Below are 15205 nucleotides of genomic sequence, written 5' to 3' on the forward strand. Positions count from 1 at the left end.
CCCAGTATAAGTTGATCGCTGATAAGAAAATATCAGTCCATAAGTAACGTAATGTATAAAAGGTTAAGAAGATACGCTGAGTGTAGCACTAGCTTGACGTCTGCGAGGGAGCTTATCGCTGGATAGCTGAACGCTGGAATTGCGACAAAATCGGCAATAGGCCTTTCTCCCAGCGACAAATTTTTGTGCCTGTAGCTTTGCCCTACGCCCTTCTTACTAGAAGATACGCTGAGTGTAGCACTAGCTTGACGTCTACGAGGGCGCTTATCGCTGGACAGCTGAACGCTGGGATTGCTACAAAATTAGCAATAGGACTATCTTTCAGCGGTAAATTGGTGACAAATTCTGATGCCTGTAGCTTTGCTCTACGCCCTTTCTACGAGGAGTTACGCCGAGTGTAGTGCTAGCTTGATGTCTGTGAGGGCGTTTATCACTGGACAGCTGAACGCTGGGCTTGTGACAAAATCGGCAATAGGGCTATCTTCTAGCGACAAATTTTTGTGCCTGTAGCTTTGCCCTACGCCCTTCCTACGAGAAGATATGCTGAGTGTAGTGCTAGCTTGATATCAGATCAGCAATATGTCGATTTATTATAAACTGGCGAAAGCGACAAATTATTAAATTTGGCAACAAATTAGCGACAAATCAGTGACAAATTATGGTGCTTACGAGGAATGGGAAATTTAACCTAGAAGTGCTAGCTTGATATACCTGTATGACTCGTTAAATAAGTTTTAAATACTTGTACAGCTGAATACTACTGAATATCGAGGTTGTCTTTGTGTATATTAACTGTGTACAGCTAAAAATATTCATTGGTTGATTTTTTCAAATATTAGACATTGATAATTTGTCAATAATATTTCCCGCTTACATACATATATTCATGAAAAAAAAAGTAACATAATTGCTTGCAACTGTGGAACTACTATTTTATTACCTAATCCATGTAAATTTATTATTTACAGTAAAAAGCTTAGCTTTTGAAGAAAAACTTTTATTCTTCGTTACTTCAAGGTCTGCCAAGTTTTACTTTCACTTGAGCCCTAAAGCTTCGTTATGAACATATGTTACTTTTAATCATAAGCTAGTCAGACTTTCGATAGGCAAGTTAGCTACGTTGCTGTGCTATTGGTTATTTCTCAACATTCGTGCGGTTTCATCCCCACTCATGGCATAACTTTTTTTTTTTTTCGTTCGATACTTGAAATTTTTTGTGTGATACAAGTACGTTAATTTTGTGAATAGAGTACTTATTTAAGCTCCATGTATACGTTTCATAATAAATACTTACACCTTTTATTAACTAACAAATATATAATTTAAGTATAAAACTTAGTCTTACATCGTATTTGATATTTGAAAATGACTTTTACTGAGCGATTTTATCAACCAACAAGCTATTTATTGCATTTTACAATACGAGCTATTATGAAGAACTGTAGTCATCTGTATTCATTATTACAGAAAAATAACATCTACGAATTTGATCGGTCATTTAAAGTTCGCAGGTTTACCGCCTTTCTTTATAACTGAAATTGTAATTGATGCATCTGGTATACATTACTATTTTAACAACGATTAAAATAAATAAAAAATGTGAGAACATACTAAGATGAGAATACAATAATTATTACAAGAGTATACAGTGCACTGTAAGAATTGTTACAGCCGTTCGCGCCGAACTATACAGCTTTTGTTTTAGTTACAAGCACGTCGCGACGTTGTTGTTTTGATTGTCCTTACGCGAGGCAGCGTTATTAGCACGTGACATTAGTTGATGCACGTCTACTAGAGATACATCTTGTTTGTACACTGTAAATCCTACACTACTCACAATTTTTAACTGGTACTACGTGCAGTCAATACTTGTTAGTATTTTTAGTTTGTTAAATATAATGTTTTGCTTCTTCAGTTTTCTTTTACTGGTTGGTATGTTATTAAATTAAAAACGTAACTATGGCGAGTGACAACGTGTATTCAAGGTTTTAATACATAAGCTGCAATAAAAGACCTAGGAATGGACACTTTTTGTGGCGATTTTCCGCAGTTTAATCACGACAAACTGAATGAACCACTAACTCAGGTATCTTAGTATCTAGTAACAGTTATACTAACAATTTGCTTATGTGCTCTAGTTGACGGAACATGACTAGAGGCTATTTATTCATACAATGCTACTAATTATTCTTGTGTGTCTGCTTCCAATACTCCAACTAAAATTTTATGACCGTCAAAAGGACCCCGCAGCAACTCAATGGACTTTTGGTTCCCGGTCAAATGGGTTAAAATTAATACATGTTGTGGATTATGATTGTCTGATCAAAAGTTGCCATAGGCACAAGTCCCGAAAATGGACGGTTTTAGAGAAAATAATTATTTAAGTTGCCGATTCTGCAAAGGTTAGTTTGACAAGCGATACAGTACAGTAAACAAATGTAACTCGTTCGATGTATAGAGAAATGATCGGAAAAGGTTATGTCGAGTGTATCTATACCATTTTTAAATATTATTAAGCGCAATATAAAATTATTTTAGCTCAATCAATAGTAGCATAGCTCATTATCATTATTATCTTAAATGAGACGTGGTCAAAAGTCAAAGATTCCCGCGCAAGGATTTTTGAAAATATGTTTCTTCACGAGAAACACAGTAAGGCAACTCTAGTTAATGCAAAGTGTTAACAGAGCTACATCTACTTATTCATCGGTTAATTATAATGAGCTCTTTCTCATAATAGAGACTATCAATTTCTCATTTAAGATAATACTCATAATGAGCTATGCGACTATTGATTGAGCTAAAATAATTTTATATTGTGCTTAATGATATTCAAAAATGGTATAGATGTACTCGACATAACCCTTTCTGATCATTTCTCTGTACATCAAACGAGCTACATTTATTGACTGTACTGCATCGCCTGTCAGACTAACCTTTGAAGAATTGGTGACCTAAATAATTATTTTCGCTAAAACTGTCCATTTTTAGGACTTGCGCGTATGGTAACTTTTAATTAGATGATCATAATCTACAACATATATCGATTTCAGCCTATTTGATGGGGAACTAAAATTCCACTGAGTTGCTGCGGGGCCCTTTTCATAGTTTTTTTTTTTTTTTGTTTTTTTTTGTTTTTTTTTTTTGTTTTTGTTTTGTTTTTTTTTTTTTTTCGTGGAGGAAGGAAAAATGCAGTGAGGCACACCGCAGGGATAGTGGTAGTGTGGGACCCAGTGAATTTTTTCATTACACCACCTATACCTACTCAACCCCCCCCCCCGCCGCGTGGCTATTGTTTCACCCTGAAATCGCGTTAGCATTACTTTAGAATAGGGCCACGAGGGAGAACGTTGTATCTTACAGCATTAGCGAGCAAGCTCGCCATCAGTTGCTAGAGGTGCCAAACCTCTCGATCCCTGAAAAGAACTTGGGATCCCTGAGGACTGGCACCTACGTCTAGCGCTTCTTTGTAGGGTGTTTTCTTATCTTTAGGCCATTTTCACCTCTGGCGGCCTACTCAGGGACCCGTGCTTCTTCCAGCTCCTCTTTTTTCTTACGCAGAATGATAGACCCGACGAAGCCATCCACCGCCCTCCATCCCTCTTCGGTGCGTAGTATCTCAGAGATAATGGTTTCGGGAGTGGGTGCCACGTCGAGCCCGTCCATCACCTGCTGGCGCTCATGATACCATCTCTCACACACAAAAAACGTATGTTCGCCGGTATCATCCATCGCAGGGCAGTAAGAGCATCTGGGTGATGCTATCACTGCCATGCGACAGAGATAGGCATTAAACTGGCTGTGCCTGGAGAGGAACTAGGTGAGATAGTAATTTACCTCTCCGTGTCCTCTCTCCACCCATGGCCGCAGGTGCGGGATCAACCAGTGCATCCATCTACCCACACCAGACTGACTCCACTCCTGTTGCCACGTCGTCAACGTTTTCTCCCGCCTGTCGTTATCTTTTTCGTCGCCGAAGCCTAGGAACTTCCTTCGACACTCCAATGCAAGCAACACAACGGGAATCGTTCATGCTATCACCATAGTGGCAGTGGAGGATACTGTGCGATAGGCGTACTCAGAGATGTGATGCGCTGCAGCGAAGTGAGGAGCTCCCGGATATCTCTTCTCGCGAGCGCGTCCGCCTACACCTCTGCGCTGGTGAGAACGACCATCTCCGTCTTTTCAATTGACAGCTTGAAACCGTGATCCCAAAGTCACTCTGGCACTATCCTGACCGCCCACCGTATTTTGCCACGTCGTCAACGTTTTCTCCCGCCTGTCGTTATCTTTTTCGTCGCCGAAGCCTAGGAACTTCCTTCGACACTCCAATGCAAGCAACACAACGGGAATCGTTCATGCTATCACCATAGTGGCAGTGGAGGATACTGTGCGATAGGCGTACTCAGAGATGTGATGCGCTGCAGCGAAGTGAGGAGCTCCCGGATATCTCTTCTCGCGAGCGCGTCCGCCTACACCTCTGCGCTGGTGAGAACGACCATCTCCGTCTTTTCAATTGACAGCTTGAAACCGTGATCTCAAAGTCACTCTGGCACTATCCTGACCGCCCACCGTATTATGCGCTCGGCCTTTTTTTGGGATCTTGCTGTGACGTGCAGTGCTATGTTATTAGCAAAGCCCGTTAGCTTGACCTTCAGAAGCATTTCAAGGCGCAAAAGTTCGTCATAGACCAGGTTCCAGAGGTTGGGTACAAGGGCAGATCCCTAGGTGACCTCCGACATTAGACGCCTCTCTGTTGGTCTATCTTTTGTGTTGTACCATAGTACTTGGTCCTGAAGATAGCTGTCAAGGATCTTTCTCAGGTAGTCCGGTACTTTCTGGCGCCTCGAAGCTCTCATTATGTTGGACCATTTGGCCGAGTTAAAGGCATTCTTCTCGTCGAAAGTCACCAGGACGCAGACGCTCCTCGTCTTATGAGAGGGTTTCCATGCCTCCTTAACCGACTCAAGAACCTCAGCCACAGCCAGGACCGTCGAACGCCCCTTTCGGAACCCGTACTGACTGTCTGAGAGACCGACTTCTCCTCTTCAGCGAAAGGAAGATCTCCCTCCAAGAAGAAAGGTTCCAGTGACGGCGCCGGATCTGAGCCGAGCAATCTTTTTAACGCAATCCGGTATCCCAGGCCCCACGTGTCCTTATTCACTTCAGCGATGAGTTCGCGCCAGCATCGGTTCTTGCTCATCTTGATCGCCCTTACCAAGGCCTTTATTGATTTCCTGTACGCGGCAACAGCTACCCCGGCGTCCTCACGAGTTCTGTGTCGCTGTGCGAGATGCCGTAGGTGTTGCGCCTTTTCACGCAGGTCAGCTATTTCTACGATCTACCAGTAGCACGAACGTCGAACTCCCCTAGCAGACCTTTTGGGCATTCACGCATTACACCATTCCTTGACACGTCTCATAGTGTCGCTCACGAGAGCCTCGACCTCCACTGGATTTGTGATCTCGTTTAAATCAGCAGGTGAGGGCGCGATTACCATGGTTTCCTGCAGCAAATCTCAGATCTGAGCTCTCATAGTGATCCTCGTTGATTACGAAGCTGACATACTGGTGATAATTGGCCGTGTAGCCCTCGAGGACTTGCCGGTTGGACACCTGTGCCGCCATTTGTGACGATACCAGTGTAAGATCAATGATCGTGCCCTGGTTTCCAGGCTGCCTGAACGTTTCTGAACAACCAGAGTTCATAACGATGAGGTCCAGCCTTGCAGCCATCTCCAACACCACCCGCCCTCTGGAGTCGGTTCTCGGCCCCCCCCCCTCAATCGATGGCCTTGGAGTTAAAGTCGCTGGCCAGGACTACGTTGCCATTTTCCCCACACACGCGAATAGCATCCTCGAGTTCGGCAAGCCGCCCTCTAAAGACGCCAATCGGAATGTTAGGGGAAATATAGCAACTTACATAGTATACACTTCCACACCTGATCCACACGAAACCGTCTCCGCTTCTGGTGTCGGATATGGAGAGCCTGTTGATGCAGATCAGAATGGCTGCGCATTCAGTCCTGTCGATGGTCCAGCAGGTCGTCCGTGAGTACAGTCCTATTAAGGTTTACCTGCAGTTTTCGCTGAGCTCTTCCTGCAAACGCCCGCAGTGCTTGACACCCGGCAGTACCAGTGACGTGTCCGGTGTCCGGTTACGGGACGACGCTTTCACACAGGTAACAGTTCACTTCTCTTTTGGAGCAGTTACGTGCTACGTGGCCCCTTTCACCACACCTCCAGCACATCCCGGTCCTCTCAGTCACGCCACACTGCCTGGCAATGTGGCCGAAGCCCAGGCATCTGAAGCAGCGCTCAGCCCTGGATTTGGGCCGTATCCTGCAGTTCACGCAGTTCAGCCTTATGTGATCCATCTTATCCAGGATCGTAGCCGCCGTCGCAGGTACCTCAACGTAGGCAACCCGATTTCCTCTGACAGTATCGGTCGACAGCCGCACCGCCATAACGTAAGCCCTCTGTTCCTCATAACAGCCCCTAAGTGCAGCCTGCACGTCCTGCTCTGTCACCGTAGGATCAACGTCTCTAATCTCGTAGGTTAAGCGCGGGGCAAGGGTCATCACGCCGCCAGCGTCCGCCACACCGTTTTTAAGCGCATTGGCAAACGCATCGCGGTAGTCGAACGTGGTGTCTCTCAGCTTGACGAGAACACTACCTGTTCTCGTCTCCCTGATTGACCCCACGCCTGCCCCGAGCTCGGCCACATTGACCCTCTTTATCAGGGTCAAGACCTCGGCATACTTTTTGCCTTCTGCTGGCTTTACAATTATCGCCTCAGGTCTGGCCCTCTGACGTCTCCCCTCGGCGACCTTTAAAGGCTGAGATTTTGTTCTTGGGGGCTTATCTTCCCTAGCCTTTTCTTTGACTGGTTTCTTTTTTTCTTTATTTTTTGAACCTCCGTCCAATTATCTTTGCTGCCCGTGTGGCCAGCTACGTCGTCCTTTAGTTACGGCTGGAAGCCAGGCTCTCTTGGTTTCTTCGGGGCCTTTTCTGGTGTCAATTTTCAGCTTGGAGCTACTCCCCCTCGTTTTCGCTTCCTTTTTGCCTTCTCTTTTCCCTTTATTGCTAGGCCACTCTCTGACTCCTCTGCTTCCTCAAGCCGATCCTGGTGACGTTTAAGTAGCAGCAGCAGCAGTATTTTTACCGGTCATTAGTACCATCCCATTTCCCCAAGTATGCGAATTTTTCGTGTGGGCCCCTTGCATAGTTCCCCTCAGACGATTCGGTCATCCATCCTACTGGGTACTATTTACAGGGCATCGGAGTTTGTCTCAAGCACTCCCCAGCTATTATCAAGTTTTATGGAAAGATATTTTTCCAATAAACCATCTAAATAGCTGTACCGATCTTTTTATAACCCACAGTGACTTTACCTTATGAGCTGCCCAGGTGTTGGCTTTCCTTCGCAGTGGAAGGCCCTGGAGATCCAGACGTCACCAGACTAAATCCACTATTCGTTTTAAAATTCGAATAAGTGGTGTTTCGGCATCCTGGATACTCATTCCATCGGAAAAAACCGAGAAAAAATCTCGATGATTTTCGATGGGATTCGAACCCACGACCCTTCAACTATCTCCGGCTAAGAGGCTAGCTTGCTCACCACTAAGCCATCGAAGCTCTTAAAAAATTTTCATTATTTCATACAATTTAAACACTTTTTTCTATCTCATTATTTATAATTGTTTAATTTTTGTAGGTGCGCTATATATCGAACGTTAGCCTTTCAAATAAATGACCTAGCAACCAGATGAACAGAAAATTTGCATAACCTAAAAATTAATATTTAAAGGGTCGTTTTTTATTTTGTACGTAATTTAACTCGTAGATTATGCAAAAAAAAACAGTTAAAAAATTTAAAGCTTTTTTGAGTACTATAAAAATGGCTTTGAGAACTTATTTTTCTTATATTTCATTAACGATAAGAGATTAGATAAAAATAAGAATACCAAAGAGTAGAGCGAACAATTTTCTATCGATTATATATGTTACTGTTGTTCGGACCAGCACAAAATTTTAAGGTAAAACTTAATCAAGGTATTTTTCCTAATGCCATGAGAGTGAGTGAAACAGAAAGACGAGTAAAAAAAAAAGTTTAATCTAAAAATTGTTACTGATAGAAGTATTTTGTTTTTTTAGACGTAATCAACATTGCTGATTACAGGAAACATTTCAAAAATTTTGAAAACTGAGTCTGTTGTTGTCAAAAAGCGTCTAAACCTTGTTTCGATAATATCTCAAAAACAATAAAAGATAAGATAAAAATAATATTACCTGTTTTTAGAGTGGGAAATTTTCGCTCGATAAAGTCTTTCACTTTTTTTTGGACTCCCAAAAATTTTGAAATAAAAATTAAAAGCAGGCATTTGCGTAATATGCCATCAGAGTGAGATAGACAGAGTGCGTGGTCAGAGCAGACCACATATATTATGTAGTGGTGTGGGGGGAGAGGTAAGAGAAGAGGCAGTAGCCGAGCAGGCAGGATCAGATTTTTGTTTTTGAGCTTACAAGCAGAGCTCACGACTTCTTTAAAGTACAAAAAAAATTTTAAAGGTAAAACAAAAGTCTCTGAGAAACAAGTGTTTTTTTCATTTTTCAGAATTTTTTACCGTTTGGGCATAGCCTCAAGTTAGATTTTTTTTTTTTTTAATGAAACTAGGTGAATGAGTTAGTTTTTACGCCTCATAGTAAACTACAAAAGATAAAACAACAGTTTTCAATTTGCACAATACTAAAATATAGTATTGAACTACTATTCCACAATATTTTATCATAAATGCACAGCGGAAAACAAAAAAAAACTTACAAAGTAAGTATATTATGCTTATATCAATGTTATGATTTTATTATCTTCGTTATAAATAACAATATAATACTCAAGACGTTCTGTCAGAATTTTAATAAATAAGTAATGGGTTGGTAGAAAAAAAACAGCGTCAGTCGAATTTTTCTATTCTTTACCTATCAAGATTACGTTTAACGTACCTAAACATCATTATTTATTCATTTGTATGACTAATAATTATTTTTTTTACTTACTTAACAATAATATTGAATGTAGTCCTTTGTGTAAAATTTATAGAAAGTGATCATTTATAAAATTTAAACAGTGATAACTTGCAAAATTATTTGATTTTTTACCATTAATAATTTATTTATAGTGCTCTTCGACATTATTTTACGTTACACTAACCAATTAGTGACTGTGTTTTTTTTAACTTACGTTTTCTATGATTATCCTTTAAAATATACGTGAAAAACTTTCTGATATAACACAAAAGCTGACCCATTATTTAAAAAATAATAAAGGAATAGAAAAATAATAATTTTGAGATAGAAGCGAAATAAAGCTTAGACGCTTTTTAAAAACAACAGACTCAGTTTTTGAAATTTTTAATATTTCTCCCGTAGTTAGAAATATCAATTACATCTAAGAAACAAAAATCCCATCGGTAGCAAGTTTAAGACTAAGAAACTTTTTTACTCATTTACTAGGCTATGACCAGGCGCTGGGTATATGTATATGGGCCGTTTTACTAAAAACGGTATATTTTATGTCTCAAAAAAATTACAATGTCGTTGAAGGAGATATTGATGTGGAAACTTTTTCAATTATCAAAGAAATGTTTACTGCTAAAGTACTAATATAATTCAGACCATCAAAAAGTATTCCCTTCGTTTTTGATACTAAAAAGGGGCTAATTTAGCTTACTGCCATATGTCTCGCTTGTAATTTTACAGTTTCGACGACATCTGGAATCAAAATACAACGTTTTTCATTTTTCTATGGAATAGGATCTTCAAACTATTAAATTAAGTAACATTTTTACACATTTTAGACAGCCACAGAAAATTTTATTTAAATCTTGTATGATGTTGAAGTTGTGGTACCAAAATCTTATAAGTTTAACACTTTAACGGGAAATGTTACAGGAATTTTTGGCAATACTGGTAATAGGCCAAAAATGACGCAGCAGTATAAATAAGTAAGCAAATATTAATAAAAGCCCTGAGAAGCTTAATTTTTGGTAAGCACTACTTAAAAAATGCATTTTTCAATATCTCAGAGACTACGTACATCGAAATAAATAGAGCTGTCGTAAGCTGAGAAAAATTAAGTAAGATAAAATTTTTTCAGACATTTTCTAGTGGTTATGTTTATAATTAATTAATTTTGCAACTAAAAATCCCGCGCAGTGGTGTTCACGTAACGAAGTGGGCACTTCGGGTCGACTCGGGCACTATTAGTATGCTCGGCTTGCAGCAGGTAGTGGCAGCAACTTCTGCACACATTTTTTTTAACCAAATCTTTTGTTTATGGCAAAGCGGTTGATAAAATCAATCGAAGCAAAAATATCTCCCAGCTTTTTGGTTTTTGTCGTCTTTTTCCTTTGATAAGCAATGAACAAATTTTTTTTGTATTTTTAAATACTTCATTTCTTGGCAAAATTCTCACCCTAACAACTTTTACATTACCTTTTTTTTTAGACAATAACTGGAAAAACGCTGAAAAAAAGATTTTTCATCCGTATAAAACTACGTTCCTGATCGAGCTCATTGTCAACACTTTTATACGTCAATGTTGGTATTATTCTTCTAATTTTAAGGCCAATTTTGTAACGATGGAAAAGACCACGGTGGTCGGAACCTCTGGCATCCCTACTAAAAACTGAATGCCTCAAAAACTTCCATAACATTCCATAGCGTTACATGCTATTAATTTTTATATTAAGGAGACAGAATCTTCAGATGTACAAAAAAGGCCTAATAACAGCCTTAACGCTTTTCTTAATAGGTATCAGTATTCAAATGCACTCGTCAGTTATTTATTACTACGACATAATTACCTCACATCTTTCTACTATAACTAGATCATCAAGAAATCAAATTAATAATAATCAAGAATTTTCTCCTTACTGGGGGGTCACCTAACCCTAAAGTTATAACTTGCAAATGTAAAAAAAATATTCTCAAAAATGTGATGTTTATTACAAAAAAGTTAACAATGTATAGTCAAACCATCAACTTTGAAGCTTTATCCACTCTTTACGAAACATCGTTTATAATGTTTACTCTCATTTCTAATGAAATATAATATGTTTTTGAAATATTTCAATGCTTTTAATAATTTTAGAATGCATTACAAAAATTTTCTGTCGCTTCACCGCTAACTATTCATAATATTTTGAGATGTTTACTTCGTTAATATTAAAATTTTTATATTTTTCTGTGAAATATATTGTTTGCAGAGTTTATTGAAAAATTCAAATTACCATGAGAAAATTAAAGAACACGATAAAATCATAATCGGTTATCACAAAAATTAAACCCAAGACACAGAAATAGTCAAGCATTATTGATGGAGCGTGTGTTAATACTATCCGCATAAAAATAGCTTTTAACAGAACTGAAACGTTAGACAAGTTTGATGTGTTGAGTTCACATTATGTAAGAAATTTCAAAAACCTTTGTACACTGTCAATAAATAATATTCTTCCTAATGAATCTGTAGCCTTAAAAAGTTCTGAAATCAAAATATAAAAACGGTGAAGTTTTGTTGGTGCAACATATATTTTATATGACACTCGTATTATAACTGTTTCGCACTCATACTTTAGCAAAATCAAACTAAGTAATATTGACTTTTGACTGGTATTTCATACAAACCTCACATCAAATACATTAATGCCTTACTATGTCGAAAATATATGAAAATGTTAGGGCAAAACTCAATATTACTTAGTTTGATTTTGTTAAAGTACGAGTACTATAGTCAGTATTATAATACGAGTGTCATAAAAGATGTATGTTGTCCCAAAACAACTTTACCGTTTTTATATTTTGATTTCAGAACTTTTCAAGGCTATAGATTCATTAGGAAAAATACTATTTATTACCAGTGTGCAAGAGCTTTTGAAATTCCTTATAAAATATAAACTCAACACATCAAACTTACCAAACATTTTAGTTTTGTTAAAAGCTATTTTTATGCAGATATCATAACTTTTATGAAAAATACCATTTTTGAATGAATATTTTAATTTCTACTCATAGTTGATCATATGAAGATGTTTTTAATATATGAATGTGTGCAGAGGTTAATTTGTAAGAATAGTTTGTAAGTTTACTCAACGAAACAAATTTTCCCAAAAAATTCAGTTTCAGGATTTTTATCTATTATGCTTCTTTCTTTTTCTTTCTTGTATTATACTACTTTATACTACAATTCTTAGAAATTTTTTCTCTAAGCTAATGACATAAATTACATTACTCTTTCCAACAAAATTTTTAGACAAAATACTTAGTAATTATACGCATCGAAAATCCCGAATTTGTCATTTATTCAACTAGCTTTTACCATTATGTCTTTTTTATGTATTGATGAAATCCAAATATTCCAAATCACAGTTATTTAGTAACTATGGAATTCTGACAATAATAATTATTTATTGTGAAAATACCTACGAAAATCATAAAAGCGATGTACAAGTTACTTAAACAGTTGTTTTTATTAAATGATTTCTTATTTTACTACTACTTAAAAAATTGATTATTAATGTAAAATTATTAACTATCCAAATTGCTGAGTTAAATAAGGCTTGGGTTTACAGCTTGTTATTCAGCACTCAGAGAAATAATTAAAGTTTTCTTGTCGATCAGATTATGTTGATATTATTAGAGCTGTGTAAGACGATTTATTATAAATAGCCAAAGTACTCAAAAAATAATTGAATTCATTGCTGGTAGTTAATGAATTAATTTATTACAAATCCTAATTCAGATACTAAAATTGAGATGTCCACGCTTAATGCGCATGAAACTTAGAGTTAGTATAATGGAATAATGATGTATTCTAGATGTTTAAATTTTTATTCATGTTCAAAATTTACTACCGAGTAGGTATCCTACCTTAGCAACGCCATGTCTTGTCCGTCTTTGTTTAATAGGTACATAAATACATGTACGACTTCGATTCACCACAGACAGAGTTATCTACCCCCCCCTCTTTTCTGAAGCATCGTTGTTGTTTACTATTATCTTTAAATCTGCTTGCCACGGTACAAAACATTATACCAGTTGCCTACTTATGTGATATCCTAGTGGTTAGGTCGTGTGAAAAACACCACCTCGCTACCCGGAAGTAAGTGTCGGAGCGGAGTCTCGAACCCGAGCCGTCCAGAAGGGAAGCAAGTGCTCTACCATCTTAGCCACTGAGAATTTCCAACGCTGTGTGATATCTACTGTGAAATTAGGAAGTACCTGTAGCCAATATCACACTGTTAGCAGCTCTGCTTGATTTTCAGAACACGCCTATCCCAATTAAACACAGGAAAAATTTGGCTTGCTGCTAACTTAACGATAAGACCCTTTCTCGGCGACTGAGCCTGAAAAAATCTTGTTTTGAGCATTGTAAGATACATGCCTCGTTTTTGTTGTTAGAACGACTTTCTGACCCATGTTTTTTTGTGAAGCTGCGGAGTAGTAGTAAAGAGACAAAATTAAACCAAAATAGTAGCACGGTCGCCGAGGCTTTGTCTGCTTTCTCAAACCTATCTCGTCGCTCTCCCGCGCGACTTGATTCGTCTAGTGTCACAATATGTAGTGTTCTGCGTCGTGGTGAGATTTCGCAACCTAGTTTACTTTTAGTATAGCGTTTATACGATATCGATAGTTTATCAACGTCTTATAAATCCTATACCAAAAGTACAAGATACGTTTCCATAATCTAGTACAGTAACCGACGTTACCAGCACCTAATGTATACATACATTCACTACATATAATGATTCTTCGGCTATGTCATCTAATTGTGAGTTATTTTTCTTAATTACTTTATTAATAACATTTAACTTCAGGTTTGTACAGAAAAATTACTGTTCTTGATAAATATTTGTATAAACAACTGCCGAATGCTGGTGGATTAAGCCGCCAATTTTGCTCATCATGGTTTATTCCATAGCTCAAGAAAATTACCAAAATTTATTGAGGTGTGGCATCACTGTATATTTAATCTATGCTGATGCAAATGCATTGAATGACGTCAAGCAGTCTGCAAACTTTAAATTATAAACGTAACGTCACAAATTTGATAGCGGTTGCAGCTCATTTGACGTTAAGTATTGTTGAAAAATATACCCACTCGCCATCTTGTGGTCTCATGGCAAAAGTCCCTTGCCAAGCTATTCTGTAGTAAGTCTTTTGTCAGTAGCATAAAAATTTTTAATCATAGTCTCTGCTAATTTAAATAGACTACCATGTATTAACTCTTGTCATCAACCGTCTGTTGAAATTTAGGATCGATTAGTTTAGTAAATTTCAAGATTTTTGCAAACATACAAATAAACGTTATCCCTTTATATATTTGTAAGATAAATTCCTATGACCATCATTATAATCGCTTCTTGCTCCCATGTATAATTAATAAGTTTGAAAGTTAACAAAACTTAGCAGTACAATAGCGCAGTTTTATTTAAAGTGATTTTTGGGAAATTCCATTCTTTATAGATATTAAAAAAAAATCAGTAGTAATACATTTTAGTACCAAAAATAACATGCTGATATTACAGAAGATCGAGCCTTGCAGTTTTCAAGAAATAAAATCACAAACTTTTCCGATTACATAAAGGCTCTTAAGGAGAGATCCTTGCAAAGTTAAAGTTTCGTTTGAACCAAGTCTATCACTTTAGAGTATGGTAAAATGAAAAATTAGAAATTAGCTATAATTTTTTCCTTTGCTTTTACCGAACTAAATTCTTATGCAAGCAATATAATCTCCCGAGATATAGAACGTTGACAGCAGACATTATTTTACAATATTTTACAAACATAGCATTGTATACGAAAAATCTGTGACTTTATAGAACTTGAAAATACACCTTATATCAAACAAGCTCGGTGATATTGATTGAAGTATTTATCAGTTAAGTTGAGGCTGGCTGCTTTTTTAGAAAAACACTTGTATGGAAGAAAAAATTGATTAATCTACTGAAAGCAAATTTCTTTCTGCACCAATTGAATTTGGAAAAAGAATGCTCAAGCTTGCAAATTGAAAAAAATAATAATAATTACAAAAATAATAATGAAAAAAAAAGTAGTAGTGAACACTTGTTGTTATATACTATAGTAAATTTTAAATGGCTGTTAAAAGTATTGAACAATGACTGGATGCGATCGACACTAGAGCTGCA

The 15205-nt window shown here is 37.6% G+C and overlaps 1 protein-coding gene across 1 annotated transcript in view; it reads left to right on the plus strand.

The window, feature by feature from the left end:
* The window catches only part of Rheb (Ras homolog enriched in brain), a 293382-nt gene that overhangs the window by 267139 nt on the left and 11038 nt on the right, over nt 1-15205 (plus strand). The gene's annotated exons all lie outside the window — the stretch shown is intronic.

Source organism: Copidosoma floridanum, unplaced genomic scaffold (assembly GCF_036245765.1).
Source record: "Copidosoma floridanum isolate Cflo_tuat_1 unplaced genomic scaffold, Cflo_Japanese_pri ptg000020l, whole genome shotgun sequence".
Taxonomy (NCBI): Eukaryota; Metazoa; Arthropoda; class Insecta; order Hymenoptera; family Encyrtidae; genus Copidosoma; species Copidosoma floridanum.